The sequence below is a fragment of the Lissotriton vulgaris genome, chromosome 2_1, assembly GCF_964263255.1.
Source record: "Lissotriton vulgaris chromosome 2_1, aLisVul1.2, whole genome shotgun sequence".
Classification (NCBI taxonomy): domain Eukaryota; kingdom Metazoa; phylum Chordata; class Amphibia; order Caudata; family Salamandridae; genus Lissotriton; species Lissotriton vulgaris.
This window is the reverse complement of record NC_141687.1, coordinates 199,925,476-199,950,163: the sequence shown is the minus strand read 5'-3', so window position 1 is coordinate 199,950,163 and position 24,688 is coordinate 199,925,476.

Below are 24,688 nucleotides of genomic sequence, written 5' to 3'. Positions count from 1 at the left end.
TACCTGTCCTTTCCTTCTCAGCCAATTTCAGGTTCATTCATTTTGTAGAAAGGAGAGGTAGTAATATGGCGAGATACAATCATTTTTGTTTCGGTCAATTTCGCTGAACACCTTCGCGTTCAATAAGTTATCCAATCAGACTGGTGCCGACGAGGCACAATATTACCATACAAAAAGGATGGGACAGGGGGACTCTCGTAGGGAGTGAGAGTCGTCCGCAACCTAAACGAGCCATTCGGTACACGTAGAACATGTAGAGAGAGGGAGAGGGAGAGAGAGAAAGAGAGAGAGAGAGAGCGAGAGAGAGAGAGAGAGAGACGTGTACAAAAATAGGTCATTTAGTGTGCTCACAACGCAGAACGACAGAGGTCAGGTAACACGCAAACGCAGACAGAGGGAAGACATAAACCCGTACATTACATACACACAAACTCAGACAAGGGAAGACAGTACATGTGTTACATACAAATGAGTTCACGAAAAAACATAAAACAGTTATTGGCCAAACAGAACTTCTGCATGCTGCGCATCTTTAGTATCCTATTTATCTACGTGCTGAGCTCTTTTTACCTTTTCCTCCTTTTCCTCTCATTTTCCTTTTCGTTTGTTATTTCTTCGAGCCTTCCCATTTGCCAATACTTACACCTCGATTAGTTGATCAGAAATTAACCTGGTCGCGCTATTTACCCATGGTTGGATCTTAAATCATTTTTCAGTTTCTTCCTTTGGTGGGAAGTTCTCCAGGCTGAGGCAACGGCAAGTATTGATCGGGAGAACAGTCGGACAGCTTGGCTATATCTATGAGAGTGTGAGAAAGGGGGGCAGTGCATCTTGAACATCAGCAACATTTCTTAACTTCCCAGACGGGTGGTGCCTGGGTACCCTTACCTCAGGACTTTCCCTAGTCCTTCCCTATCTAATAAAACGTCATAATCGCATTATCTAGCGTGCTAATATCGAGTCAATTTCCGTCATACAGTACCCGTCAAGTTTCTATGTCAGTCCATCCTCCCAGTCGTCAGGCTCTAACGGCGGAACAGTCATATCTACGTCTATGTCTGTCAAAGTTTGTTAGCACAAGTACTATGCTCAGATCCCCTTTTTCTCCTTTTGTCAGTCGCTTGATCGTCGCTTTTCCATACTTCAGCCGACGTTCCGACGGGACCTGCAGAAGGGAGGAGAAGAAAAAAGGGGGGGGGGGGTGCAGCATTCAAAACACATCAGCGCGCATAAATCCGAAAATGTTTTTACCTACCACATACTCGACCTATCTCCACGTAGTGCATTTCTTTACCATCTCGGCGTTTAAGCCCAGAGGTACCAGTAATGTCAGATATATAATCATTTACGATCTGCGTATCTACATGAGTTACTTGGTCGCAACCCCTTTTGTTGGGTGCAAGGGTGGCAGTCAGGTGGCATTTCTGTGGTGTCGATTTAAGTGCGTCTAAAACATTTTTCCAGCTGCCTGTGACACATAATGCAGTTTGCTAAATATCTGGTCCTTTTTAACCTTCAGCTTTCATCATACTTATTCTTCGCTCATCGTAGCAAAACATCCAAAACTCATTAATGCAACTGCTACAACCATGCTTTCTTTTTCAAAATACTTTTAATAAAAAGTGTTGATGTATAAAATACAGGCCTACAACCCAGTGGACCAGCCACGGAGCAGATTGGAACTGTACATAGGAAAAAGAAGTTGATGGCAGTTCATTGCATAAAGTGCGGCAGTGCAATAAAATCGTATCGAACTTTACTACAGAGCAGGCATGATGCATATCAAGAATTCAGTTTTTCAATTAATTCATTAATTCATTATCCAGATGCTCGTTCACTGTTTAAATTACACCAATTCATTGTTCCCATTCATAATTGGTACCCACCCTAAATCAGTTCATTGTCCAAACACATGATCAATATCGGTATTGCTTTTCTTCTCTAAGCACATAATCACTATCCATCTTATCGACTTTCATTGTCCAAAAATGCATACATATCTCAGAGCATCAATATTCGAGCAATCCGGGTGAACAGGGAGTTCGAAAGTTTCGTTTGTGTATCGGCGCCATTTTGGGCGAGGTTAGGCAGGTTCCGGTATAGTCAGAATGTCTCCAATGACTCATGGTTGGACCAGAACCTTCCGTTGGCAGTTCAAAAAGTTTTTGTGCAATGTGGTAACAGTCTAACAATATGGACCATTAGTCAAAGAGTGGGGAGGGCGGCAACAATTTTCCTACCGGGTCACCCTGGTGTTCCTCCGGAACTGAACAAGTCTGTGCCGTGGCTGCATTTTAGCCATTTCTAATCCGAGGCTGGCGCTGGCAGGAGTTGCACCGATGTCGTGGTTCCCAGTGAGGGGGCGGGGGCGCCCATGAGGAGGGATCGGGGTGCCCCCCCGGCTCTCATAGAATCTTCAAGGTTGAGGAGAGAAGGCATGGAGCGTGTGCCCGTCCTGGGCAGAAGACCGCTTTTTGATGTTGACCCTCTTTAAGTAAGAGCATTGGGGTGTCGCTGGAAGCCTCCACCTGGAGGGAGGTGGGGGAGGCTCGTTCGCGCCGCCTCCCCCTTCCAGCGACCCCGTGCCGTTCCTCGGCTCCGTCGCTTCGATATTGGCCGTGCCAGCCATTGAAGATGGGGGGGTGGTCGGCGGCTGAGGCAAGACAGCCCCCCCTTTTCTCTTGACGTGTGGCGGGACTACCTGGAACTGTCCAGGCGTCGACATGTGGCGGGACTACTTGTCACTATGCAGGCGATGGCATGTGGCGGCACTACCTGTAACTATCCAGGAATTTGACATGTGGCGGGACTACTTGCAAGCGCCGCCATTCTCGCTTTTGGCTTCGGCCTTCTTCGTGGGTCGGACCAGGCGAGAGACAGAAGGGGGGGGGGGGGGGTCGGTGGCCGAGGCAAGACAGCCCCCCCCTGTGGCCTGCAGGGCAGCAGAAGAGGAGAGAAGGAGAGGTCTCTGTCATTCTTTGGACCGCCTGCCCAACATCATCTCCTCCTGACCGTGGCCAGGCGAGCCCCTCGTGCCTCGAGGCCTCGCCTTCCGGATGGGCGTAACCGCGAACCTGTTGCACTTCGGGAGCTTCCGGAATGGGGGTAGGTACCTATTGAATTGTTTCTATTTCATGTGACCGTTATTTGGGCGTGGTGGGTAATGAGGCAGACATGTTTAGGGCAGAAATAGGCAACAGAACCTAGCTACCTCGTGGCTGCCTTGGTGTCAGGCTTGTCTTCCCTCGCCATTTTTATGTTTCTTATTGCTAGTTATTTCTAACGTTTTTTATTTTATTTTTAACGAAGTTGATAACTCCTCAGTGGCCTACTGATTTCGCCCAACTCCTTTTCTTGTATTTTTATGCCATAACCTATTATGAGCCATAGCGACTAGTCCACACTTAATGAACAGGTCCTTATTAGGTGTGCCCTCCAGTGGAGCTGGATAGTTCAACTCTAATAAGCGGTCCGGGCTAAAACAGGCTACCAACCAGTGGGGAGAAGATAGGCATGACGGATTACAACGGGGACAAAAGTCTGCATTACCTATCTTATCACAGCGGGCAAAGACTATGCAGAATATTTCTATTCTACGTTGTTTGGCGGCGGTGAATACCTCAAACGAACCAATACCGAATAATCGGCCAATCAAACAATTCAGTGGGGAGAATAAGTGGGCACGAAAAGTTATCGCTACCCACTCTTTCTCTACCTGCAAAGCGAGACCTTGTTCTTCCCTGTTTGCAGACAAAGAATCTCCAGACAATAATCCACGAACGACAGTTCGGGAAACAGTGGGGGAGGAAGATAGGCACGACGGATTACAATGGGGACAAAAGTCTGCGTTACCTATCCTTCACTGCTTGCAAAGAGAGAGCCTGTTGTTTTCTCCGTTTGCAGACGGTGAATCTCCAGAGGGTTTCAACAAAGCGTAATACTAGTATTATCCAACAAACAATCATTTCACAATTTGTCGCATTTACGCGACCTTACCCGGACCGGACCGTGTGGGCAGTTCTTCGCCTTCCTCCTTCCAGCGCCCGATCGTTCTCTTACTCCATGATTTTACCGCAGCAGTCCTGTGGGATTCCAGTCAGGACAGTAGGTCACTCAAGAGAGGTCCGTTCAGAATAGGTGAAGTTCATTCAATCGGCAGCCGGACGAGGGCCCTCTCAAGGCAGGTATACTCCGATCATTTTAGATGTTCACCTCATCGTCTGGATCTCTCTTACTGGACCGTATGTCACTGATGGACCCCGCGTTGGGACGCCAATTGTGGAAAATGAGCCCGCATTGCTATCGATGCCCAGGCCGCTGGCGCAAACCGCCTCTTAGTTCCCATGTTGAATAATTACCAAATAAAGAGACGGGCGCTGGAAGCAGGAATCAAGAACAGAGTTTAATTCTCATGAGGAGAGCCTGTCATGTCAGACACGAAACAAGGTGCCATCGGGAGGTGCTCTAACAAGTGAGCTGAGTCTCTGTCTTTTATACTTTACAGAACACTTGGCATTACAGTCACAGCATTGTAAAACAAAGAAAAGACATCCTCATAATCCTCGTGTAAATCCTACCCCACATGTGTTCACAATAAGGACCCTTGACCTGCTGATAAGAGGGGAGGGCAATCACGCAGCTGTGTGTTCCGTCAACTGTTTAGAATGTGTGCGCCTGATCATAGCCCAGGGGGTGGGGTGGCCAGGATCAATAGTGGGTTCTTTGAAAAGGAGTGACTTCATACAATAAGGGTCAGTAAATGGTATCTCCTGGCTTAGGCGATGGCCTCGGACATGTGTGGTCAGTCGGACTCGGGGGAAGGGGTCATCAAAGAGGTGGTATTCATGCAGTGTGGACAATCGAGCGTGGAGGGAAGGCTTGTCAACAGAGGGGCATTCATGGAAGGAAAGGAGGTGCTGGTCAGGCGCGGCCGTGACTCCCAAGGACAGGGTTTTGCAGAAGGAGAAGGTTTATGACTTGTCCATGTGAGGGAGAAGGAGGGGGTCAGGGTGCGCGCAGGGTCAGAGTCGCACAGAGAGAGAGAGAGAGGTCTTATGACCCGTACATGAGAGAACAGGGGCAGTCAGATACAGCTGGGGGGGGCTATGTCAGCTGAGGCGAAGGATGCTTCTTCAAGAGGGAAATGGGGGGGGGGGTGCCTGGGTCAAGCAGGATGGTTGCCTTTCATAGCAGGGTCGCGCAGAGTGCTGGGTTTCATGGTCTATGCATGTGAGAGGGGGAGGGGGGTGCTCATATGCGCGCAGGAGGGAAGCCAGCGATTCTAATGAGTGGGCAAGAGGCCAAGGTGCCTAAAATGGCTGTCATGTACACATGGGTACAGGCCTTTGCGGGCGGAGGGATGCAGTCAATGCTTTACAATATTCATGGTGCGTGCAGGGAGGGGAGTGGGAAAAGGGAAATGAACGTTGCTTATGTACATCAATACTTCTTATTTTCTACAGGCAAGCTTACCACCCGAGTTCTGTTCTGAACCAATGGACTGTTCTGAACAGGCCCATGGCTGCCTAAATTTCACATATACTTCATGTTGTTTTATGTCTTGAGGATACAGTTGTACCAAACAGGCCAATAGTATGTATTGTGTCAGTTGTGATGCTCCTTCACTAGTGGTGATGATGTAATGGTAGCCCTTTTACATAGCAGACTAGGCACTTATGATCCTGTGTCTGTACCAAACGCCACATTGGTAAGTTGGGATTCTACACAAACAAGAGTGAGCATATGATCTAAAGTGACTAGTGATATCAGTATTGATAACTACATTTTGTAATCAAATCATATCCAAATAGTATTTTGCATCAGAAATACTGTTTACTGACTCGATTGCTTTATTGGTACCAAATGTCTGTATTTCTATTCATATGATTTTTTTATCAATGCTCTGTAATTAATCCTACTGAAATCGACTATTCTCGTACTGATGTATCTCTTTGCAGCTCCTAATAAAAATCTTTTGAACAAAAAAAAAGAAATACTGTTTCATAGATGTTCATAGTGACGGATTAGCATGACTTCTCTCTTCTTGTGTGCAGCCAGTCTGTTTCTGACAAAATATTGTGATAGGCATGCAATATTTGTGGAAACACAGACAGGAATGTGTACACATTAGTAACAGAGCAACACATACCCTAAAGCATTTCTCAGTGTCCTTTGTCATGTCCAGATGATGAAACAATGATGAAGATGAATGGCAAACTCAAAGGGATTTTGCAAGATAGAAAATTCCTTTACATATATGTAGGAGAACAATTTGGCCTGGCATTTGCCTGGATTCAAACTCGAATTCAGGTCAACCTCATGACTCATAAACTGTTGAAATGCATCAAGGTGTCATATGATGCATATTGTGATTTATATGTGAGTGTCTGAATTAAGTGTTATATAGGAATTAGTGTATGTAAGAACTTCTGTGATGTTCAGAAACTGCACTACAGTGAAAGCCAGCATATTCACTGAAACTATTTCACAAAGACACAAAAAACTTCAAACTATACGTATTTAGGAACAAAATGTGAACATGTTTTTGATGTGCACTGAAGTATTATAGCAGAGCTATATATTTACTTATGCTGTGGAAGTTATTTGTCAATCTCCCCAAATCTTTGTTTCTGAATGTCTTCAACAACCTAAGTATCTACATAGTATGTGATACATTGCTAAGCTACTTCAGTATCGAATTCATGTATACGGTTTAACAATTAACATATACTTTAGAGACTTAGAGTAAGTGTTATCATTGTGAAAAGCCCAAACAAAGGTAACCTGCTCTCATTTTATGGTGATATTGGTACAACATTGCAGTGTTTGTTGACACATATCTACTCAAAGTATATTTTTTGAGAATTCACAGTAGGCTGATTTTAGAGCCTTATGAACACACTTTACAAAGTCCTTTTTGGTGACATCAGTTCACTATTCTAAACTACAAAGGCCAACCATTCGAAGGTGTGAAACTGTTCATGGAGATACATAATGATGGTAAAGAGTCAAGATCATACATGATGTAGGAGCTATCATGGGCTATGACATAACTGTGACCAAATGTTTTCCAATAATGCTGCGTACATGCATGAGCTTTTGCAAATGTTGAAGCAAAGTTTGAGAGCCTTGCAGCAGGTGAAATCTGAAAACCTGGAAATGGTTTTATGTTCAAAGGTGATTAGCTCTGTTTACACAGATGCAATAAAACTATTGTATATGTAATTTCAGCAGCATCCAGGGCAGGCGAAGGAGAAGGTACCAACATCGTTGAGGAAGCACCTGGCCCAAGTAGTTGCGATATGACACTGAGGGACCCAGTGGCCGAGGTGGTGAAGGGAGTGTGATAGAGGCCACAAATGACTCTACGTCGTCCTCGTAGGAGGACTCCTCCAGTGAGCACTCCCCAGTGGTGGTGGACCCTACTGCATCTGTTGCATATTCTTCCATGTCCACCTCTCAGAGTATCATCTCCACCCTCCCTCTTGCTCCCCCAAGTTTGCCATACCCGCGCATTTAAAAGAGGTGGCGCCTTCTTCACTCCAGAAACCTCTCCCCTGGCCTCTGTCACACTGCTGAGCTGAGCTCAGGAAAATCTCTGTAGGGCGGACTGCACTATTGAAAGCCATCCAGGGGCATGGCTGCCAATTGCAACAAATGGAAGCCTGGAAGACATTTACATTGCACTGTATGGCTTACATAGATCTTTTCAAGGTCTAGCCTACTCACTGACTACAGCCTCCCAACCCTTCCAAACTTGTGGCCCACCTTCTGTCTCATCCCAATCTAAATTCCCTATTTCAAGACCTCTCTCAAGCACACTCACACCTTTAGCTGCACCCACTCACACAGACACAAGCAGCACACCCACACACAAACACAAACAACACAAAACCACAGGCGTTCAACTAAACAGACAGATACCATCTCTACTACCAGCATTGCTACAACACACACACTCACCACCATGTGCAAACACCCTCACTAAACCCAGCTCCTCAGCAGCACACACACACCCACCAATACACACACAGACAATACGATAACACCCAGCACCTCCACAGCACACACACAAACTACTGCACATACAGAAACCATGACCGCACCAAGCATATCCACAGCACACACAACCACCACCACACACACAGACACCACAAACAGACCCAGCACCTCCACAGCACACACACAGAAAAACCAGAAACGCCCACACTCGACAATACAGTACACACCAACAAAGCAAGACACACCAGAACATTCACGACAACACCAGACCCACAGACACCTGCACCCTAAACAGACACATGCACAACAGACACTTCCACTCCCTCTACCTCTCAGCCCCAACTTCCTCCTGAACATGCTACCCATTTTCCCAATGAGTATCTTATGTTTGCCATTGCCCTGACCCCTGCCTCACCCCAACCCACCCCTCCCAAATGCACACCTATCCCTTCCATCCCCCAACTCTTCACTTCCACATACCAAACCACCCCTCAAAGGTCTGAACCCACTCTTCCTATATCCCCAAGCTACCCCTAAAAAAAAGCAAATGCCCCATCCCAAAACCAAGTCCACCCCTCCCAAACCCAAGACCACCACTCCCAAACCCACGACCACCAATCTCCAACCCAAGACCACCTCTCCAAAACTCAAACCCAGACCCCCCTCGCAAATAACCTGTTTGAGGTGCCTGTGCAGCCCACCAGATTCCCCTTCTTGGGGAGGTTCCCCTTGCAGTGCAGTTGGAGGTAAGCTGAGGCACACATGGGCACAGGATATCATTTGGACTGACACTTACCTGGTTTCAAACAATTTGAGAGAGTTATCTCATCGTGAATAAATAAAAAAAAATATTTTCACCAAGTTTGCTCTGCCATTATTTTTTCTTTGTAATTGTTTGATTCCTAGCAATGTATCAGTGTAAAATATGCAGTGCATATGTTTCTTTAGCATGATGGCAGGAACTACTATATACTTTTTAAATGAGTTCTATGTTAAGTGTACACAATGGTTGAAAAAGTATGAGATGGTCATGTAAATTTAGGTGCAGCAATTCAACGTAGTAGTGAAAACTTGCCCAAACAAATATATGTTGAGACATTATTTAAGGATATTTTACTACAGGTGTGTTTGTTCCACCTTGATTATTGATACGTATGTACACATATGGATTGCACCTTGTAATATAGGGCCTGATTAGGATGGCAGTTGGTCAGCCACCGACAGGCCGTTGTTGGCGGTTCTACTGCAATCCGTCACAAAGGTCCAACAGCCACATTATGATGCAGTTGGTCCTACCGCTGCAGTCGGAGGGACCGACCAACATGCCCAACAGGCTCAAGGACCATCAGTTGGATCATAATTCTCTTCAATAGAAGTGGTGCCTGCGCACTCCCGGAAGGATTACAATGTCAAATGAGATGAACGGCTCCCTCTACACATCACAGTCCGGATTCCGAGCGAACCACAGCACCGAGACCGCCCTCATCGTGGCCACCGATGACATCGGGACCCTGCTGGACAATGGAGAAACCGCCGCCCTCATCCTACTCACCCTTTCGGCTGCGTTTGGCACGGTCTGCCACCGCACCCTGACAACCTGCCTCTGCCACGCCGGGATCCAAGGAAAGGCCCTGGAATGGATCACCTCCTTCCTCTCTGACAGAACCCAAAGATTCTGTCTCCCGCCCTTCCTCGCAGAAGCCACCAAGATCATCTGCGGCGTACCTTAAGGCTCCTCGCTCAGCCCCAACCTCTTCAACGTCTACATGAGCCCCCTCGCAGCCATCGCACGCAAGCACAACCTCAACATCATCTCCTACGCCGACGATACCCAGCTGATCCTCTCCCTCACCAACGACCCCACCTCCGCCAGAGCCAGCTTCAAGGACGGAATGAAAGACATCGCAGACTGGATGAAGCTCAGCCGCCTGAAACTGAACTCAGACAAGACGGAAGTCATCATCCTCGGCCCATCCATCTCCGCATGGGACGACTCCTGGTGGCCCCCTGCTCTGGGCCCCCCACCCAAGCCCAGGGACCATGCATGCAACCTGGGCTTCATCCTTGACTCCTCCCTCACGATGGCCATGCAAGTTAACGCCGTTACCTCCTCCTGGTTCAACACACTCCGCATGCTCCGTAAGATCTTCCGCTGGATCCCCACTGGAACCAGGAAAACGGTCACCCAGGCCCTCGTCACCAGCCGTCTGGATTACGGGAACGCCCTCTACGCTGGGACCACTGCCAAACTACAGAAAAGACTCCAGCGCATCCAGAACGCCCTTTTCCGGGCCGCAGCACAAGCCGAAATTTAATAGGGGATGTTTCCGACCACCTACACAGTGGTCGCATCTTAATTTGGCGGGTAGAAACACTGACAACATGTTGGTTGGTTTCCAACCCGCTGCAATGGCGGTCAGACACTGGTCCGACTGCCATCATAATTAGGCCCATAATGTGCAAATTAAAATTGATTCCAATATAATAGTTACAACTACACAAGGAGAAATGCTATATGGATGATAATGTGGAGTGCTTTAAATTTGGAACTTCCATGGATTTTTCAGGTAATCTATGAGGTGAGGGTTATAGCTTGTCTGCTGCAATTTCTACGTGATATTACAACGCATTTCTCCCATGGTGTTTAATGCATATGCTTTTATTGTGACAATTGTTGTACTGTATTTAGACACACCTGTATGGTGAGTTATTGATTTTTGACTTGATAACCTTTTTTGTGCAAGTGTGTTTTTGTTGGAAGGCAGCTGGCACCACATTTATGAACACAATGTAGCTATACAGGTGTGTTACTTTAAATTTTGTAGACGTCAACATGTGAGACATTTGCATTGCACATTGGTATGCTATTGCTTGTGTGAGTACATAAAAAATGCACCAGTCCTGACTCCTGAGCAAATGTGAACAACCAACTGAAAAGGTAAAAGGTAATGGGGGAGGGTGCCTTCAGTTCCGGCGATGGCAGTGTTAACTTTCATCGTGTTCAGCTGACAGTAGGGGTGGCAGGACATGCAGTATCTTGTACATGGCGGTACAAGAAGTGGGAAGGTGAGTTTCGGCTTTATATGCGTTTCATTGTGACAACTCAGGTGTGGCAGTTTTGCCACCACAGTTGCAATGGCGATAAGGCACATTGTGATTAGCCCAGTGGACAAAGTGGCAGTACTGCCTCTGGTAGACACATTTGCCTATCCTGCCATCAATGCGGTCGAGATTTCCTGTCGGTGACGGCATAACGGCAGCAGACTTTTGTCTAAGCAATAGCCAACATCTAACTAGGGCGGGTGGACCACCAAGTCGGCAGGTGGGAAAGACGGGCGAAAAAGCTACGGCGGGACCCAATCTGCAAAGATCAAAATCAAGCTCAGAATCTTGTTTTTGTATAGTGCATACTTTCAGTCGTGCCATGTGTTTATGAGGAGCATTGATTGAGACCTGTTGAGCTAAAGCTGAAGGCAAAGCAAAGTGCCTGTCAGTAGGTTGACCACTGCAGAGCACACAGAACAATGGTCATGTATTCCAATTGCAATTCCAATTCTGGGTAAATGTGTGTGAAGGGGTTACATAGATGTCAAAAAATTTACAAGTCAATATAAAACAAAATAAAGTGATTACATGTGAATGAGTGTAGTGTATGTTTGGGTGTGGTGAAGTGAAGGAGATGCGAGAAAGTGCATTAAAGGGAGAATGAAAAGAGTGTGCTGGAGGATAAAGAGAAGAGGTTGAAGATGTGAAGATAGATGAGATGTGCAGAGAAAAATGGCATACATATGTAACATAAAGTGCACATAACTGAAGGCCAATACTCTTTCCACTGGACCAAATAACCTTGAATTCACAGTCTTACAATTTCAGAATTGAAACATTTCCAATGTTAATTATTTATAACAAATTATTGTTGTTATTCATTACATTGCTAACAGCCATTGAAAAAGCCAATAGTATGTCAGTTGTTGTGTTATAAATTGGATGCAATAACATTTCAGAGAGAAACCACAACACAGGTCAGGTGACGTTATGGGAATCACAGTAATTCATTTTACATGTTCCCTTTTAAAAAGCACCCATATTTTTGATCCCACCTATAGACCTGTCTGAACATATTTGCATATGACTGATTGCAGCCAGCTGCTATGGGTGCTTTTTGAAGATGTTTGCACAAAATATCAGAAAAAGAACAATTGTGAGGCAGAAATATTGTGGCAAGAATACAGGGACATCAAATATATCATGGAACGGAATATATTGTTTTGAATATCTTTGCTAAAAATATCAATGTAGAAAATATTGTTGTATTTATGTAATATTGTTTGTGAGTATTAATTAGTACAACATGTATTGTAGTGTGTTTTATTGCATGTGTTTTTAACTTTTTGATTTGTGTTTTCAGTAAGATTTTATTTTTTACATTTACATAAATCTTTATTTCGGCACATTATGGCCATAAAAGATGCATAAACACAACACTTCATAGCACATTCAAAAAGAAGAATAGATGATTTACATGCAGGTGGATGGGGTTTAGGGAAAATACAATAAAATTCATAAGTTAGATTAGAAGGCAATATCTAAAAACATTTTTATAAAAGTAGTTTATACAGTTCCAGTAATTGGTATCGTAGGAGCAATTCATTATTATACAACCATTTGATGAATCAGAGGAAGCACGTCAACTATAAATACAAGAATACAAGCCTAAACTACTATAAGTCCAGACCCAGTTTCTTGCGTACAAAGCATGCTGCCAAAAGGAATCTACTGATACAAAAGACAACCACTTGTCTGGGGTCAGTTTTGATGATCCTATATGCTTCTTTGTACGAGCGTACACCTATAACATTACACAGTGGCTTAATCCACCGTTTCCTAGCTGATGCGTACGCTGCGCAAAAGAAGAGAATATGAATATCATGTTCTTTGGTACTAAACTGACAACACATGCATGTCTCACTATTTGTTGGTTCCACTGACTTAACCCATCTTGCTAGGGTTACATTGGTTTTCAGCATTCCATACCTAAATTTCAAATAGAGGCTTTTGGCCAAAGGTGGTCTGACCTCATCTAAGAAATCCTCAAAGTATGGAAAATCCTTATGAGCCAAAAAACTGTTAGTAATAGAACCACTTGCATGACTATTAGAGAGGTTGCATGCTATATAAGCCCAAAATTTCATTTTTACCAGTTTCTTACAACTTTGCATCAGACATATGGGCTCTTCCCAAAAATGTGACAGCCCAATTCTACAAAGCCATGTTCGCACATGTTTCAACCATGCATTAGAGTTATGCGAATCCAAACTCATTATTTCTGAAAGACCATCTCTGTGCATTGCATGGTGCTCTGTGCAGAGATTGCCACAGAAAAAACGTCAGCTCTCAATGGTGAGCATAAGAAAAAAGGCTTACAGACCAGCAGCTCTGTGTTTAGTCCTCAACGCTCTGTCTATTGGTGAGTCCCAATCCTAATTTAAAAATAGCAAATTAGAAAAATCCTAAAGTGAACTCAAATAGAAGGTTAGGTAGCCTGTGTGCATGGGTGAGTTCTTCTCTTCCCTACTGAAAGTGTTTTTTGCTTGCGGACATTGCAATCCGCAATGAGCTCACACACAAAACCTACAGAAAAGAAATCGTACAATTTCTCACCTGTAGCACCACTTTTGTGGTATATGTCATTGAGTGCCCCTGCAAATTGTAGTACATAGGAAGCACCACTTTAATGGCGAAAAGAGAATCTTAGAGCACAAAACGGCCATTACTAACAAGGATCCCAAATACCCAGTGGCACGAAACTTCCAAGAAAACTATTCCTCTGATTCCTCCCTTGTGAAGTATTTCATACTCGAACAGGGCAGGTTGGGATACAAGGGGGTGATCGGGTACTGCGACTTAGACAGAGAGAGTCCAGATACCTTGTGGATTTTCAAACTAGGATCCCATGGGGGCTCAATCAGGATGAAGAGCTTGCAATTCACCATTAGACTGAATGATCATCTTGTGTCATGTTCAGTAATCCATGTATTTTGACACCACATGCCTAAATGGACTGTCTTTTTTTTGTGTCCTTTCACCAGATTCCCTTTGATCTGCAAGTGACACTAGAAATTAGAAACTGTGCTACAATGTTGAACATTTTCTGTTATTTCTAATTTTCACACTTGCTTTTTGTAGTTTTAACACTTGTTTCTGTTTGTTTCTTTTGCAGGTGGGTACGGAAGGAACCCACCCACGTACACGGGATACCTAACCATCTCTTCGAATTTACTTTGGAAATTTTCTAATTGGGTATTTTTAACATAGGATTGGGACTCATCAATAGACAGAGCTTGAGGACTAAACTCAAAGTGGCTGCTCTGTAAACCTTTTTTCTTATGCTCACCATTGAGAGTTGACCTTTTTCTGTGGTGACCTCTGCACAGAGCACCATGAAAATGCAGACTTGAGCACCAAACGATTACTTTACAGTCTGGGGCTACCTGTTATCTTCTGGCAACGCACAGCTAGCATGTCTCTTAGAGCACTATGCAGACATAGACTTTGAGCACCAGGTGATCACTTTAAGAAGCTAGGGCTCGCTATGTTACTTAGAAAAGCACGCAATCATCCACTACATTGTCAGTACTTGCAGAGAGTGAGCATCACCAGCAATTTTGTGCTTTACATTTCCGGCACCTATGTCGCCGTTTTGCGCTGCATGCCCGCAACATAATCACAACATGTACCATGTTATACAGTCATTGCTATTACTTTTATGACTGTCCATATCTGTTCTGCACTACATAAATTTCAGGTTGCAATTTGAGCTTTCTTGCTCCATTCCAATATGGCAGCCATAGTAGGCTACCTACAATGTCCTTTTTCTGTTTCGATCACTGCCAAACCGATGTTATAAACACTTTTGGGAATGTGCACTCAGTATACACCAGCAAGGCTGCGAGCGCAGTCGAAATGCGTAGTGGAATAAACTTGGTTTGCATCAACATTGGATTGTGTGTTTTATAATCCTGAGAGCGCACTTACTTGGATTACATTGTGATATATAATATATATGTATGTATATATATATATATATATATATATATGTATATATGTATATATATATATGTATATATATATGTATATATACTGTCAACATAATGTTAACATACATTTTATTAGTACATATTAAGTATTTTTATATATTTTATACCATTTTTTAATTTATACTTACTATTTTGTCATAATTTGTTATAAGAATGTTTGCTATCTTTTACATGTGTAATCATCTTTTACATTATTTTAATATTTAGTGCCTGATTACGATGCCGGTGGTCAAGCCACTGATGGGCCGTCGGTCTGACCACCATATTTGGAGTATGGAAGGTGGGCTGTCACCAGTCCAACGACCGACTGCCGCAACCACCAGGATCTAGGATCCTGATGGTGCTTCGGTTGGATTGGCCATCATGAATGGCGGCAGTGTCGAGGCAGGCACCGCTGACCAGACTTCTACCTGCCTTTCCTCCAAACATTTCATGGCAGTACTCAAATACTTGACAAAGAGGCATTTAAAGGGGCCTACAACAGGGCTCCTGGCTAAATCTCCCCATTGGGGTGCGTGCGGGGGGCACATGATGTGCTCCCTCAAAGGTATAGGGTTGTGCATACACTGTGTGGCAGGCACAACAAGGTGCATGCCACACCGTGCATGGACAACCTGGAGGCACTGTCACGGTGGCGGTATGCTTAAAAGGCTCTCCCAAGGGCCTAACATACTGATTTAGTGATACCACCACTGCCGCACCACAAGCCCGGGATTACACTCGTAATCCAGCGTGCGGGAGAATCCAGGCTTGTCGGTCTTGTCGGTCTTCCTGGCATGGCCGTGGCTGGGGTCCGATGGGGAGACCAACAAAATCGTTATAAGGCCCTTAGTCAACATTCTTACAATATTCCCCATTCATTTCTATGCAGAGATAGACTTTTGTTTAGTTTCATTTAGGGGCAATTTCGTTTACTGCTACCTTCTATTTTGTAATCTGTAAGTGTCATTTTACTCTATTTTCCAGGAACCAGGATTTTCTAAGAGACTTGAGGGTAAGGGGGATTTAGGCCTTAGGCACATAGGAATGAATAGGAATTTCACGCGCAATCTGCGAGTACCTAATTGGTACTCGCAAATTGCTCATGCAATTTCAAGGGTGCCAAATGGACACCTGTTGCACCCCTGGAATATGCATGTGTGCAAATGTGGCACACATACAAGCCCCAGGGCATGTATGTATGCCACATGGCACCTTGAAAAATGCAAAAAAGTACATTTTTCATTGACTTCGCATATTACCACCAACTTGAAGTAGGTGGTAATTGCGATTCCTTAAAGACAGGTCCCAATTTTTTTGGGCTTCCTGCATTTCATTAATTGCGATTCCTTAAATGCATTTCCAAGATAGGGAATCACAATATTTGTGATTCCCTATTTTGCAAATGCCTTTTGGGATGATACATCCCAAAAGACTTTTGCCCATTTGAGAGCGGAAAAAATGCTTGATACATCTGGCCCTATGTGCTGTTTGTGGATGTTTGGTGTATTTACATGTATGGCTGTTAGTTTATTATTATTAGTTTGTTGTTTTGGGAGTTTCTACCTGCAGTGTATTACTATGTTATGTTAAATTGTGTGACTTCATAGTTATATTTTGATGATTAACTGTTATGTATATGTATATTTGGGGGTGTAAATTGTTTTGCGGTTGGGTGGTTTTAGTTTCCTTTACAATTCTTTTTCTTCAAGGTTCTATGGGCATTTATAGTTTACAATTTTGTAAAAGGAAATCAGTTTTGGTTTAAAATAAACCAATGGTTTTTACTTTGATTTCCATTTTTGGGGGTTTCTTGGGGTGGTTCTCTTTTTAGACACATTTTCGTTTTTGGTTATGCAGCCTAGACACTTTTGATTACTTTGAGGGATTTCGATTGGATTCGTTATATCTTTGCATTTTTTGGGGAGATTTTTGGATTCATTTATCTCATTTTTGGTGGTATCCGCCCAGCCTCCTGTTGAGACGCTGCCGGTGACTCCACCCATTTCTAACTTATCTGGAGAGTAGAGAGGCCCTTCCCTCAGGGATGTCTCCATTAGGGAGCTTGAGACATTACTAAACAATAATCTGGATCCAGTCCTGGCGAGATTTTCTCACATTCTCACATGGAGTAGATTTTCCGAGTTATTTTCCTTGATGGTTAAGAGGAGGGTGGGGTGAGGGGAAGGCCAGGAGAAGGGCTTATCAGTTGAGCATTCGGGGTCAATTGATTCTATTGGTCCTGCGAGGGATCCAATGTCTATTCATTAACTCAGGGGTGCCTGCCCCATCCAAGTTGTACCAGAGCCAGGGTATGGGGAAACCAGTAGCATAGTGGCTCCCCCTGACCTTTGGCAATAAAGAGGGGAGTGTGCGCCCAGTGTTTCCTATTAACCACTGGGGAGTGCTAAACTTGTCCCCGGAAGCAACACCTTATGTCATTGTCCTGGGGAATGTCCTGTCCTGCTCCAGTCCCATTGGGGAACCATATCAGGTACTTAAGAACAAGCGTATGCACTGACTTAGCTTACATCTCTCTCACAGGAGGGAGCTTGCGGATTCTATCATCATGGTTTGCACAGTAAGCTGGATAGGTAAAGATAGGAAACCTTGGGTGAGAGACTGTGTGGTAGTAAAGTTTAATAACCCCTGGCTGGTTCGTGACCTACTTGCTACTGCCACTCAATTGACATCAGGCACACCAGGGATAGTAGCACTGCCTCTGAGTTTCTTTTACAGAGCTGGTAGCTTAGCTCGCTCATTAGATTTTCATCACTCTGCTAGGGGGTCCTGTCTAGTTAATGACCACCTTGCACTCAGGCCGTCCTTCCTTGTGCCCACCTCCAATAAATTTCTCTCTTGAGTCCTGCGATTGACTGGATTTACAGGATTCTTCCCTGTCTCTTAGGGGCCACAATGCTTCTGCGGTAGTTCCATCTCAGCACCTAAAGGGCCTTACGATGCTGTTTTGTAAATATTGTGGGTATTTCCTCAAAGTTTAGTGATCATAGGTGGGTGCAATTTGTTAAATCTTTTCACATAATTTGCCTCCAAGAAACTTGGGAAACTGACAACAGATTCTTTCTCGAGGGTTACATAACTAACTTTGAACCTGCTGTACCCTCAATGGCAGGAAGGGCAAAGGTGGGCTTAATTATGTTTTTCAGAATTGAATTGAGGGTTCATTTTTTTACCTCAATTGGCATGTGCACACAATGCAGGGAATACGGCTTTCACTGCCTGGCTGTTTTTCAATGGTTTTAATTCATTTTTATAATAGTAAGCAGAGTAGCTCATAGCCCTTCGGAGTTTCTCATATGGATGGTTTTTTGAGCTCCATTACAGCTAAGGGTGATGCCCAATCTCAAATTTTCCTTGTCGGTGATTTCTATTGTCATTGGTGTTACCCTTCCCTAGATGACGATGCCTTAACTTGCAGTTGTCTGTTGAAAGATGTTCTACATGTTGTACAATCACAGGATGGCCGGGAGCTCAATGAGCTCCTAGATTCTCATACATTGGTTTTTAGTATGGAGAAACTGGTCAACTCCTTGAACCCCACAGGAAAGTGGGGCTCTGACGAGGCTATCTACTGTTTACCAGGTGAGAAGGTTGAGATGGTCTCAGGTGGACCCTCAGCACCTCCAGGTCTCCCTCTTTGCAACTTGGCTGTGTGAAATCAACCTTTGTCTTGATAGTGATGCCTGGGTGGGGGAACTATTGGAAGCTTTCAAAGGCATAGCCCTGGGGGTTCGTAATCTTATGACTGTTACAGCCTCTTATGCCCAGGTGTCAGAAAACCCTAAATGGTTTGATAGGGACTGCCTGAGAACCATGCGCCGCCTGAAAGCGGCCTGGAAGAGGTCACCAACGGACAGGCACTTAATCAAAGATTGTAGGCGGACTTATAAGCAGGCTCAAATGATGTGCAAACATAATCTACAGGAATCAGACTGGGTGGAGCTCTGTCAAGCTTGTGAGATGGGGGACAACTCTCTTTATTTGGAGAGTAGTTAACAGGCCTTGCTTTGCTGTGGGCTCTGGCCTGTTCCTATGCCATCACATCTCAGAACAATAGGGTATTTATAATTAGGGGGCGTGAGCGGGTGTTAAAACCCTTGATGCACCTGTCTCATTTGGTAATCAAGTGGCCTTCACCCTAGATGAAGTCACACAAGGCCTTCTTGCCTTGTCTAGCAATAAGGCCCCGGGCCCTGACACTACCGCCTGATCTGTTAAAAAAAAATACAGAAATCTGGGCCCCAATTCTAACATGGGTCTTGAATTTGGCTGCACAGAAAGGGTCGCTACCCTCATGGTTTACTGCTGTGTCTCTTCCCATCTTTAAGAAGGGGGACAAAGAGAAGCCATAATGTTATCGACCAATATCTTTATTGGATGCAACCGTTAAGGTAATGGGAGGGTGATTTTAAATCGTTTGTGTGATTGGGCAACAGAAAACAATATTTTAAGCAATATTCAATATGGCTTTAGGGCGGGGAGGTCGACTTCAGACCAATGTTTGAACCCTCCTCTAATTATTAATAAATGCACAGTGTCCTGGTCTGAATCTTTACATCCTGCATTTATGGACTTGACAGCTGCATTTGATAGGGTGAACCGGTAGAAAATCTGTGCTTTGCTCAGTAAGATGGTGCTTGATTCTAGTATTGTGGCCCTTTTAGCTGATCTCATGCAAAGACTTCAGCCTATGTGTGTTTTTCCCAGGGTGCAGCATGTACTCGCTCATTCTTGATGAGATTTGTCAGGGGGTCATACTTGCCCTTTTTTGTTCCCCTTTTATGTGTACAGGCTAGAGCCTGCGCTTTTAGCAGGTTCGGCTGACTGCGCTAAGGTTGGTGACTGATTTCTACCTGTTTTATTATATGTGGGTGACGTGGTCCTTATGGCTCAGACCGCACATTGGTCGGATTTGCTGCTGGCTAGGTATGTGTCTTTTATGGGGCATCTTAACTTGTCAGTTAACTTTTCAAAGTCATATCTCATGGTAGTGGCCCCCAAATCGACAAGCAGCAAGACTTTTAAGCTATCCAATTTTACCCTGAGCAAAGTTAAGGCATTCCCTTACTTGGGTATTTTATTTGATGTTAATAATTGTTGGAAACCTTTGGTTGAGGCAAAAAGATCAGAGTATGTAAAAACAATGGGAGCGCTTTTTAGTTTTGCACATAGGCTTGGCTACAGGGCTATCTATCAGGCCAAGTGCTTCGCACAGCATCATTATGGCAGTGATGTCTGGGGGTATGTCATGTTGGATCGGATCCAAATGTAGGAGAATTCTTTGTTGCCTAAGTTGATTTAGGTCCCCAGTCTACCCCAGCCTTTTCCGTGCATTCAGATCTCGGGCTTGAACAAGTATTGGAATTGATACCTTTAAGTCCGCTCTTGTGCTGGATTAAGATCTGGAGCAGGGCGGACCTGAAACTAAGCCGGTTGATCCTTAAGGACTGTTTTGCCCTGGATCAGCTAATAGCAAACAGTGGATAGCTTATGTTATTGCAGCCTTTTCCTCCATTGGTAGGTCTGGTATTTTGGTGAATCCTACCTCTCGCTCTGTTTGCAAGTTGGGAAGTGTCAAAATATTGTTTTTGGAACTCTCTCGTTTAGAGAGAGAAGGCTTAGAACTTCAGAAGCCATCAGTTTGAGGTCACACGTCTTAAAAACTGCAGGGCATGGAGCTGTATCGGGTCATGGTTTGCTCACAGATTGAGAGGTTCCTATTGGGCAGGTTTGGGTTCAATCAATTGCACCATTTCTTGGCAACTCCATGTGGGTGGATACAGCCTTAGGTAAGGGCACCCTGCGGCTGCAACAATTTGTCTCCGCAGGATGTGCTGTATTTTACAATGCTTTGCTCTTATTTCAGCTGGCTGAGAAAGCGTTTTTAATTACCTTGTTGAAATCTTTGAATTTGAAACAAGTTAGGCCTACCCACATGTATCTTTAGATGCTCTCACTGAGTATGAGCTTTTTACTGTTTGATCCTTTTTACGGACTGTCTTGGTGTCTAGGAGAACGAGACCTGATTAATTGTCTTAATGTTCATCATTGTATGAGCAATTATACTGTTTGTTTTTATCAACTTTGAATTTGATATTATTGTCTTTGATCTGTATTCTTTTATGGTGATTTTATTTACTGAATAAAGATTTATATTGATTGATAAAGAACAGTAGGTTTTGTTTTTTTCATTTATTTTGGGTTAGAAATGTGATAATATATTGTTTATGGTAAATTTATGTGATTGTATGTGGAATTGTTTGGATTATGTGTTGTACTTATTTTATGTGATGGAGTAAGTTTTATTTTATTTATTTTGCTGGGTGATAGTTACATGTTTATAAAACAATTGATAAATATTTTTACTATATCAGTCTGGCTAAGATTGTGATATTATATTTTTTATATTTAAAAAATGGTTTGGTATTGTGGTTTAGAATTGGTCATACTTTTGAGGACTTTGGTAGGTTAATACTTACTTTATAATATGCTTTCGGCTATCATTTGTAATAATCTACTCCTTTGTTATTTATGAAGAGTTTAACTTTAAATTGTAGCATGTCATACATTCTTTAGCTTAGTTTGCTAAGTTTAGAGTTAATTTGGCTAACAGATGGCTCCATTTGTAATTGTTGATAGCTTTGCTCTGTTTTGTAATGCTTCTATAAAATCGTATACTGTACTTTGATTTCTGTGTGTGTTGATTGGATGGCCTTTTGCCATCCTTCCACTGTGCTGTTTTTTTTGGCATCCTGTGCAAAGGGGCTGTCATAGACATTCCACCATGCTATTTGGTATTTGGGTTGGCATCCGTGTCCTGAGCGATGAAATCTGCCAACCCAAGTGGCTTCCATATAGTCCATTAGGGGACGAGGTTTGTATTCATTTTGTTGGTAAAAAGGGCTTTCTATTAGTAAATTGTAGTGGTTAGCTACCACTATAACAGGGCCATAGGCAAGTGCCCATCCATCATACAGGTTTGACATTGGTTAAGTTTCATTAAGTTGTTCTGCTGTAGAGAATATTAGAATTTGTATCTCATTATTTAGGCTGTCATGCAAAATAGCGGTTCCTCATTATGTGTAATTGCTTGGTATTGTCTAAGTGCAGGTGGAGTATCGCTGGGGGCTTAGTAGTATTTGCCCTGTTGTGTGTTTGGGGACTCCAGAGTCTGTATTATGTATGCAGTGCATTTTCCAGGTTAGCGCTGGGCGCACCTTTAAAAAAGTGCGCCCAGCGCTAACCAGGAAAATGCGCTGCATTAAAGTGAATGCACTGCCACCAAGGCAGCCACAAACTTGCTCTTCCCTGGGGAAAGCACATTTAGGTTAGAAATGCTTTGAAGCAGCTCTGTGTTTCACTGTGCAGGCGGGAAACTAACCTGCAATTTGAAGGGGGATTAGAGATCCCCTTGCAGGTGGGAGCATTTAGTGACTGGGGACCATAGGACCCCTTCACTCCCTCCAGAGGGCTGCCATCAGGTGGCGCACAGACAGTGCGCCTCGTGACAGCTTATTTGCCTCTGTGCCTGCATCTGTAATACAATGAAGGCGCAGAGGTAAATGGATTACCTAATTTGCATGGGGCCATGCTCCCATTAAAATGAGGGTGTGCCTTCTGATGATAGCGCTGGCATTTGATTTGTGCACACACCTTAAAACCTCTGAAGTTGTCACGCTGTACACTTCGCACATTACAGTGAATGTTGAACATATTAATGCAGTAAGATATCAGGCAGTTTTTAATGTGTTTAATATTTTAAAACTATACTTTGCCACTACTTTATAAAACTTGCTTTCTCACAAAATTAATTTGCTTTAAAATACTTCATTTGCCAATCTTTTAAAAAAACATCTCGGTAGGAGGCCTCCTTTGGACTGCATTTGTCTACTAGGGTTGCTTGTTTTGCTGATTACATAAAAGTCATGCCCAACTTTTACGCACCACCACTTTCTCAAATGTAACCAGCTGCCAATGGTTGGCATCTGTGTCCGGAGCAATTAAGTCACAAGTGTCTGTGAAATAATCCACTATGGGGCTTAGTTTGTCTTCATTTTGTTGGTAGTAAGGGCTGTCTATTAGTAAATTGTAGTGACTAGCTATCTCTGTAACAGGGATATATGTTAGTGCCATCATTTCAAAGGCAAATTGGTTGTGTTTTGAGCATTCTACACTAAGGGATTTGATTCGGACCTTTGCAGTCGGACCGCCAGGCCTCAGCGTCAGCAGTTGGGAGAAAGTCGCCGAGCCGGCGGCATCTCGACTGCCGCATTCTGAGTTGACTGCTTGGCCATTGGTGTGGCACATCAGTATTGCAGTGGAGGCATGCTTTCGCTCACAGAGGCCGCACTGCAGCGCCCTCGCTGTCATAGGAGCACTGTTACCTTGCACCATGTTGTGGGCGCAACAGTGCAAGCATTCGGGAGCACAACATGTGTCCCCAGCCACAATATCAAATGGGCGGAAATGGCCAGGTTTGGGGCCCCCCGCCATTCCGCCAAGCTGTTCATGGGGGGTATTCCACCATGAAAAGGTTGGTGGAAAGGGAGGTCGAAATAGGCCCCGCAGTGCCAGCATTGACACCGCGTTCATTCCCCTCTGCTTTCCACACCACCGTGGGATCCAGTATCCTTGCGGTGGCGGCAGTCTTCTGTCGGTGCTACAGCCAGGACTGTAATTGAGAAGTCAGACTGCAGAGGTAGTGGCGGCCAGACCGCCACCAAAGATACGGCGGTCTTGGGATTACCGTACTCATAATAAGGCCCTTAGTGCAGAATGTTGGAGTGTCTCCACATCATTTTTTATTTTTTAACAAAGTTTATTGTCACCAAGTCAGTGGTACACAGCTTCAGGCCTACAACCCGGAGGCCGGCCGCGGTTAAAATCGGGATCAGAAAATAATGACAAACAACTGAATCACAGCCATGTGACCGACAACCCTGAGGTCCGGCGGCAATGCAGAATTCTCATAAAGACTGACTCTAAGCAGGACCCCTAAGTGGACGACAATCCTCTCTGTTGTGCAAGAGAGATCTCCCTCCCTCGTCAGTCCCCTCCCGGATCTAAAAATAAGCGATAGCTAAGATGAACAGCGCCCTAGAACAGATGTATACGCTGACTCAGTAACAGTTAAAGAACTCAACCCCCTCCCCTCCCGCCCCCAACCCTGCACCAACTGCCCAGAGCATTCCTGTCCGTTGTGCAGCCTCTACACGCCCCTGACGCCTCAGCTATTACGGTCATGGGTCAGCGTTGCCATAGTCCGTTCACAGTTGCCCGTCACCTCCATAAGAGGAAGTAGAGAGCAACCCCCAAGCACCGGGAGTCTCCACCACAGCCTCAGTCCCAGGAAATGCGTCTAGTCCGCTCCCTGTCATGATGTAATCTCTGCAGTTACCAGTGTGCCATCACCCACCTCCCTCGACTCTCCCTCTGCGCTCATCGTGTTCAAGTGTGTCCGATACAACCCCCAGAAGTTCTTAGGTTGGGAAGTCGGGGGGAGCAGTTCGCTATAGTGTTCTATTTGTGTACAGCAATAAAGCATGTTGTGCGCCCATCTCTTAGTGGTCGGGGGCGGTCCCCTCATCCAG